Source organism: Nannospalax galili, unplaced genomic scaffold (genome assembly GCF_000622305.1).
Source record: "Nannospalax galili isolate Female #2095 unplaced genomic scaffold, S.galili_v1.0 scaffold1811, whole genome shotgun sequence".
NCBI lineage: Eukaryota > Metazoa > Chordata > Mammalia > Rodentia > Spalacidae > Nannospalax > Nannospalax galili.
Genome location: NW_008329641.1, coordinates 62,144 through 69,674, shown reverse-complemented (window position 1 = coordinate 69,674; position 7,531 = coordinate 62,144). Strand labels below are relative to the sequence as shown.

The 7,531-nt window shown below is 41.2% G+C and overlaps 1 pseudogene; it reads right to left on the bottom strand.

Annotated features, from left to right (window-relative positions):
* Positions 1-600: 600 nt before the first annotated feature.
* On the bottom strand, positions 601-7,102 carry LOC115071623 (annotated as a pseudogene).
* Between the last annotated feature and the right edge of the window lie 429 nt (positions 7,103-7,531).

The following is a 7,531-nucleotide window of genomic DNA, read 5'->3' as shown; positions in this document are numbered from 1 at the left end:
CTCTGGCAGTCTGCTGAGATCCCAGCCTTAGGCTACCAAAGGCAGATCTGGCCTGGGACCTTGGGAGGGGCCTCACAAAATCCCAGGTAGGGGGATGGTATGGCACAATTAGGGGAAGCTCACCACCACAAAGAGGCAGGATCTGGGGGTTGTCAGGCTGTCCCCTGGGTTCTTAGGCCCTCTGGTGGTTGGAGGCCAGAGGGAGGCCAGAACCCAGCACTCTCTGGCAGTCTGCTAAGCTCAGAACAGCTACCCTGATGGAGGAGGTCTGAACCCACCCTCTCAGGCTGTCTGCTAGGATCTCCTAATTTTGTCAAGTTTTTTACATCAACTGAGAACACGTGGTTTTTGTCTTTTGTTCTATTAATATGGTGTGTAATATTTACTAATTTTCATATATTAAACAAACCATAGTTACACCCAAGGCTAAATCTCACTTGATCATAATAAATGATTCTTTTTAAAAATTTTGCAAAACACTTAAGTTCAACATCTTAAAAAATGAAGAAAAATCTCTGGGAAAATATATTGAAACAGATGTGGGGGTACTGAAAGGGATTACTACATTAGCCTCAACAAGCTATAGTAACTCTGATCGGTTCAAGGAATGAAGAAGATATTGGGAGGATGTAAGAGGGAGAGAAGGGATAACAATTTACTGAGAAAGTGGGCCCAAAGTTGGCCATGAGGTAGAACTGGAGGACATGGAAGGCTCTGGGTAGAGGGAGGGGCCCCAGCTGGTAGCCATAAGGAAGGGCTTGTGGAGGGCCAGAGAATCCTTGATGGGGCATCAATGGAGGAAGGCCCACACGTACCATGTGGAGACATGATATCTGGGTGACCTATGGGAAATTAAAATGGAGGCTGGCGGGTGGGGTGATAGCCACGAGAGGATGTTAAAGATGGGGCATTCCAGGTAGTATGGGGTGGTGACTGCCTCTCAGAGCCTGGAGGCCCAGTATGGGAGAGTCCTAACCCATGAGGGGCATGGTGAACCAGCTTCATCTTGAGATATCCCTGAATGGGACATCCCACCTAATGGGAATGGGTGAGGATGTGAATGTTTATGACCAGGTTCTTGCTGTTGAAAGGCCATGTCCTCCAGCCCCAGGAAGCATAGGTGTTGGTGGCATAGCTGAGGGTATTTGAGGGCGTGGCACTAGAGGTGAGAAGGAGCCAAGAGGAGGGCTGGTAGAAGAAGCTAGATCCCCATGATGATATTACAGGATTGGGGGCAGGGGGTGAAGGGGTGCACCTGCAAATAAATGATGAGGACAGTCAGACCAGGACAGTGGGTTTTGGGTTCAGCTGCTGAACCAGGCACTCATCCTTAGAGTCCTTCTTAAAAGCTAAGACACAGTGATAGGATGGTTACAGAGATACTGCCCATTCATAGTCCCAATTGCTGCTTTCAAAGCATCAGATGAAGCAAAATTAAGGAAGGCATAACCCTTGGAATTGCCTGTGTCAGATTCCTGCATAATATGGGAGTTTGTAAGATGACCTTAAAGGCACTGAAACTATAAAGCAGTTTTTCATCAATTTCTGGGGCCAGGCTTCCAGTGAAGATGTTGGTCCCTACATCCAGATTTGTTGTGAACTGATGCCTTATTCACTCATATTAGCATGTTAATAATCTTAAAGGCATGGTTAGCATCTTCCTCACTCATGAATACAACAAATCTATAGTCTTGGTGCTGGCCAGTGGCTCTATCCTTTAGCATGTGGTTGTTGACCACTGGTCCTGCTTGGAGAAAGAATTCTCACAGCAGTGTTTCTCTTTTTTAAAAAATATTTATTTTTATTTTGCATGTATAAGTGTATTGTCTGTGTGCCTGTAAATGCACCCATGTTGTGCAGTGCCCACAAAGGCCAGAAGAGGGTGTTAGATTCCCTGGAACTGGAGTTACAGATGTTGTTAGCCACCATGTAGGTGTTGGGATTTGAACCCAGGTTCTCTGCAAGAGCAGTCAGTGCTCTTAATCACTGAGCCCCATCTCCAGCCTCACAGTAGTGTTTTTCTAACCATCTTCTCTAGATCCCCACACACATCGTGGCATCCTGATTAGGTTCAGAGGCAGCCATTGTGCAAAGGCTTCCACTGTCTCTAAGCAGCAGTTCAGCCCTCTGACTTTGGTGAATGATTCTTTTAGTGTTGAATTTGTTTCATTAATATCTGTTGAAGATTTTTGAATCTATGTTCATCAGGGATACTTGCTTCTAATATTTAATTCAATCTCTGTACTCATAATTGGTCTGTTCAGATTTTCTATTTATTTTGATTGAACCTAGTTAGGTTGTATGTTTTCAGGATTTTATGTTTCTCCCCCCACCCCCAAGAAAAGATTTATTTGAGCTACCATTTTGAACAGATACAGTCCATCCTGATAAACATGCAGCTCCATGGCAGCAGGAGCATAAGGTGACTTCTTGTTACATCTAAGCAGACAGTAGTAGTCTCTCTTGTTTATCGTAGTCCAGCTAAGAGTTTGTTCATTTTGCTATCTTTTCAGAGAACCAATTCTTAATTGTATTAATCTTTTCTAGTGTCTTTCTAGTCTCAGTTTCATTTATTTCTGCTCTGATCTTTACCATTGTGTTGCTTATACTGATTTTGGTCTGAGTTCTTTTTCTAGTTCCATGAAGTGTGACATTATCTATTTGAGCCACGGCTGCTGCTGCTTCTCCTAGCAACTCCTTCCCCTCTTCCTCCTCCTCCTCCTCCTTCTCCTCCTCCTCCTCCTCTTCTGCCTCCCCCTCCTCCCCTTCCTCCCCCTTTCCCTTGGGTTTATTTCTGGGATGGAAAGAACAGCACCAGAAAATGGAGAAAAAATTTAAAAGCAGAGCTTCTAGGTGGAAATTGGAGCTACAAATTCAGTCAAAAGTCCTAGAGATACTTACAAAGAGCTGTGGATTACATAACTGAGGATAAATCCACATTGTCATCAATGTTAATGATGCCTGTGGAATTGTGCATAACTGTGCCTTGGGGAGAGATTTAAAAATACATCTTATTTGTACCAACTTTTGCTTCTTGAATTTGCAGCACTGTTTGAAAGCTTATGCTTTAATGCAAGGATCAAGGTTCACAGGAAAGACAAAGGGAGAGGATTGCTCCTCACCACATCTCCTGATTTTAGTTGGCATCAGAATAGGAAGGGCTCAGAGAATGCTATGAACCAGAATTTCAACAGCAGCTCTGTTACCATCAACAGTAGTGTAATAATAGTGAGTGCTTCCTGTGGCAGGAAGGCATAGACAAGATGGTAGAAAGGGAAGGTCTGTGGAGAGAACAGTAAATTTTGCTTCATAAAGAGAATAAAGAAGTCTAATATGCAGTGATATAGACTGTGGACCATTTAAAATGGTGGCTTGAATTACCAGCAGAAGTTCTTTATGAAGCTAGTTATATAAAATCTAGATGGAATAGAGCCTCAACCATTCATTCTTTTGCACAGTAACTCAAGGAATATTTCTGAGTATTCTGTTTTATTAACCATCACTGGCCATGCTTTATGTTCTTATTTGTAAGTTTTTAAAAAAGAAACCATCAGATCATTAAATTTATGTGTATATGTGCAGACATGTATATGTACATTCATATGTATGCAGGTGCACATATGTATGAGGTTGTATGTGTGTGGAGTGTGCATGCATGTGTGTTCTTGTGCACGTGAAGGCAAGGTCAACCTCAGGTTTCACTCCTTAGATGCCTTCCACTTTGCTTTTTGAGATAAGGTCTCTCACTGGTCTGTAACTCACTGAGTAGAGTAGACTAGTTGGCCAACAAGTACCAGAGATCCACCTGCCTCTGCCTCCCCAGCACTAGGAATTTTTTTAAATGTGGGTTCTAGAGATCAAACTTGAGTCTCCATGCTTGCATGGCAAACACTTACTGACTAGACCCTCTCCCCACCTCATTGGATCATTCTTGTTGCTGCATGTTCACCACTTCAACAATGATTCATGTCAATCCCAAGTGTGCATCATCCATATTTTCTTTTCTATTGGTCAGAGATGATGTCTAGACACAAAAGTCTGTTTTCCAACCCACCATGACATTTTGCTTCAACCACTGACAGTCAAGCTAACAAGAGGGTTTCAAAAGGTTCAGTCCATGGTTTGGTCCTGTGTATTTGGGTGTGACATTACAGAAGCAGGAGCATATATGGTGGAGGAGAGCTTTCCACATCATGGTTGACTAGGAAGCAGCTTTCCTTTCTTTAATGATGAAAGTGTTTGCTACAACTTTCTCTTAGAACTTGAAATGCCTTTTAAATACGTTGTTTCCATTTTCATTTATCTCAAGATATATTTTTTAAAGATTTGTTTTACTTTTAATTGTGTGTGTGTGCATGTGTGTGTGTGCATGTGTGTGTGTGCACGCACGTGCACATGAGTACAGGTGCCTATAGAGGCCAGTGGAGGGTATCAGATCCCCTGGAGCTGGAGTTAGAGAGGTTTGTGAATCACCTGATGTGGGAGCTGGGAACCCAATTTGGGCCCCTGCAAGAGAAGTATACATTCTTAATCACTGAACCATCTTTCTAGTCCCAAAAATACATTTTAATTTTTTTTTTTTTTTTTGTGGGTGACATTGGGAATTGAACCCAGATGTGTCAACAAAATGCTCTATCACTCGAGCTATATTCCCAGCCCTTAAATTTTTGTTTGTATTTCTTCTTTGGTCCATTGGTGGTTCAGAGGATCTTGCTTAATTTTAATGTCTTTGTCAATGGTTCAAAACTTCTATTCCAGTTGATTTCAAGTCCCCCTCATTATAGTCAGAAAATGTATTTTATTTGACATGATTTCAGTCTTAATTTATTAAGCCTTATTTTGTGGCCTAACATCTATCCCGAAGTATGTTCTGTGTGTGCTGGAGAAGAACATGTTTTCTGCAATGACAGAATGTTCTACATGTCTGATTGATCCATTTGGTCTAAAGTGCTATTCAAGTCAACTGTTTGCCTATTGATTTTCTGTCCAGATGAAATGTCTATTTTTAGAAATAGATTATTGAAATCACAGATCACTATATTCTACTCTTACTCTTCTAATCGATTAATACTCTCTTTATATACTTAGGTGCCCTGATGATAATAAATTGCTTCTTTTATTGTAATATAATGATCTTTGTCTCTTTTTTACTTAAAGTTCATTTTGTCTGATAAAAGTATACCATTTACCTGCAATCTTTTTCTAACCCTTCACTTTCTACATGGTCCTTGAGGTTAAAGTGAGCCTCTGGTGGGCACCATGTGTTCTAGTTTGTTTTTCCATTGCTGTGACAAAATACTCTGATCAATACTAACTTGGGGAGGAAAGGGCTTATTAGGCTTATATCACCTTGGGTATCGCCCAAGGTAGGAACTTTGGAGGCAGGAGCTGGAGCACAGGCCATGGAGGAGGGATGCTGCTTACTGGCTTGCTCCCCTGGCCCCTGCTCAGCCTGCTTTCTTTTGCAACACAGGCCCACCTGCCCAGGGGTAGCACCACCCACAGTGGGCTGGGCCCTCCTACATCACTCAACAATCAAGAGGATGCCCCACAGATATGGCCACAGGCCAGTCCAATGGAGGCAATTCCCCAATTGAGGCTCCCTCAACCCAGGTGTGTCAAGTTGACAGTAAAGCTATCCAGCACACCATGTTTTGTGGTCTTGCTTTTCTCCTCAGATATTCTGAGTCTTTTGGCTAAATAGCTCAATTTGTTTACATCTAAAGTAATGATTAATAGGTAAGAACAGCATTGGTATGGTTTTGAGTATGTATGCTACAGGAGATAGGGCCTTGCTTTGTGCATGGGAGGCAAGTACTGTAGCACTGAGCCAACATCCTTAGTACTATTGGCATTTTCTGCAGTTTTTGACTTGTGTTTTTCTTTGTGATTTGTTATATCTCTGTAGCAGGATGCTTTGATTCCTTTCTCTTTGCTGTTTGCCTTTCTATCAGAGGGGATTTTTGTTTTGTTTTTCATTATGGTTACCATGAGGCTTATAGAACCCATCCTACAGTAGTTACAATGTCCTAATTTAACTTTACTATCTTCACATTTTATGCTATTAATGCAACTTCCCATTAATTTTTATTGTGCACATGTCAAGCGACTGTTTATAGATAAATGTTTAATACACCTGCTTTTATTTTATGGTTGTGAGCCTCAGCCTTTAATGGCTGCGCCATCTCTCCAGCCCTAATACACCTGTCTTTAAACTCTTATATTAAGAATGACTTATATACCACTTTTGTGGTATTAGAGTTTTCTGAATTCAGCTATGTACTTATCATATAAGTTTCATGTTACTTATTGTCCCTCTATTTCTATTAAGTAACTCTTTTTAGCATTTCTTATAACACTGAGATAATGGACTCCCTCAGAATTTGTCTGTCTTTGAAATATTTTGATCTCTTCCTTTCTAAAGGACAGTTTTGCTAGGTATCATAGTTGAGTTATATATATTTTTTCTTTCAATACATTGAATATGTTGCCTCACCTTCTCCTGACTTGCAAAGTTTCTGTTGAGAAGTACACAAATAGCCTGTATGTGATGAGTTTCTTTTTATTCCTGTTTTCAAGATTCTCTTTGCCTTTGTCTTTTCACCATTTAATTGTAATGTGCATCAGAGCTTTCTTCCCCTTGGTCTCTGTCTTCTTCTTTGACAACTCCCATTCTTCATGCTCACACACTTGGTGATATCCTGTATATGAATCCTTTATGTTTTCATCACTCTTCAACTTATTTCTTTGTGTTCTTCTAATTACTCACTTCAAACTATTTGTCTTTGAGTTCACTGATTTTTTTTCTTCAGCATAATGGTTCTGCTATTGAAACTAACAGATTTTCAATTCTACTATTGTGTCCTTCAGTGTCAGAATTACTGCTTGTTGTTAACATGTCTTTCTTAGACTTCTTATTTTGTTCATTTGTTGTTTTCCTAATTTCATTTGTCTTATTTTCCTGCATCTCATTGAGCTTCTTTAAGATCATTACTTTGCGTTCTTTTTCAGGCAGTTTGTATATCGCCATTTCTTTGGGGTAATTAGAGCTTTGTAACTTTGTCTTGGTGGTCTCATGTCTGTTTGCTTCTTCATTATCCATGTCACCCTGCACTCATGCCTGCACATTTGAAGGAACAGCCCCCTTTTTACTCTGTAATTACTGTTTTCAGAAAGAAGCTAAAGGCTTGTTTTGGTTAGATTTCTAGCTTATAGGATTGCCACTGGGATCACAATTGAGAGGGGTTGGATTCAGGTCAAGTGGGTGAAACTGGGTCTACAGTGGAGACAACAGTTGACAAGCCTCTTCCCAGGACTCTAGAGAGAGCGTGTGTTCTGTGGTCGCTGGATAGATTCCTTTAGGACCTGGATTAGTGGGACTGGGGCTATGGTGAGGGTCCTGTTAGGGTACACAGACAGTGAGCTTGTTACTAGATGTGCTGTCAGTTTTGGCTTCTCCCAGGTCTCTGGAAGGCCCCTGTTAGATCACTGGATGGATTCCTGGGTTGGCTATACTGCCAATGATCATGGT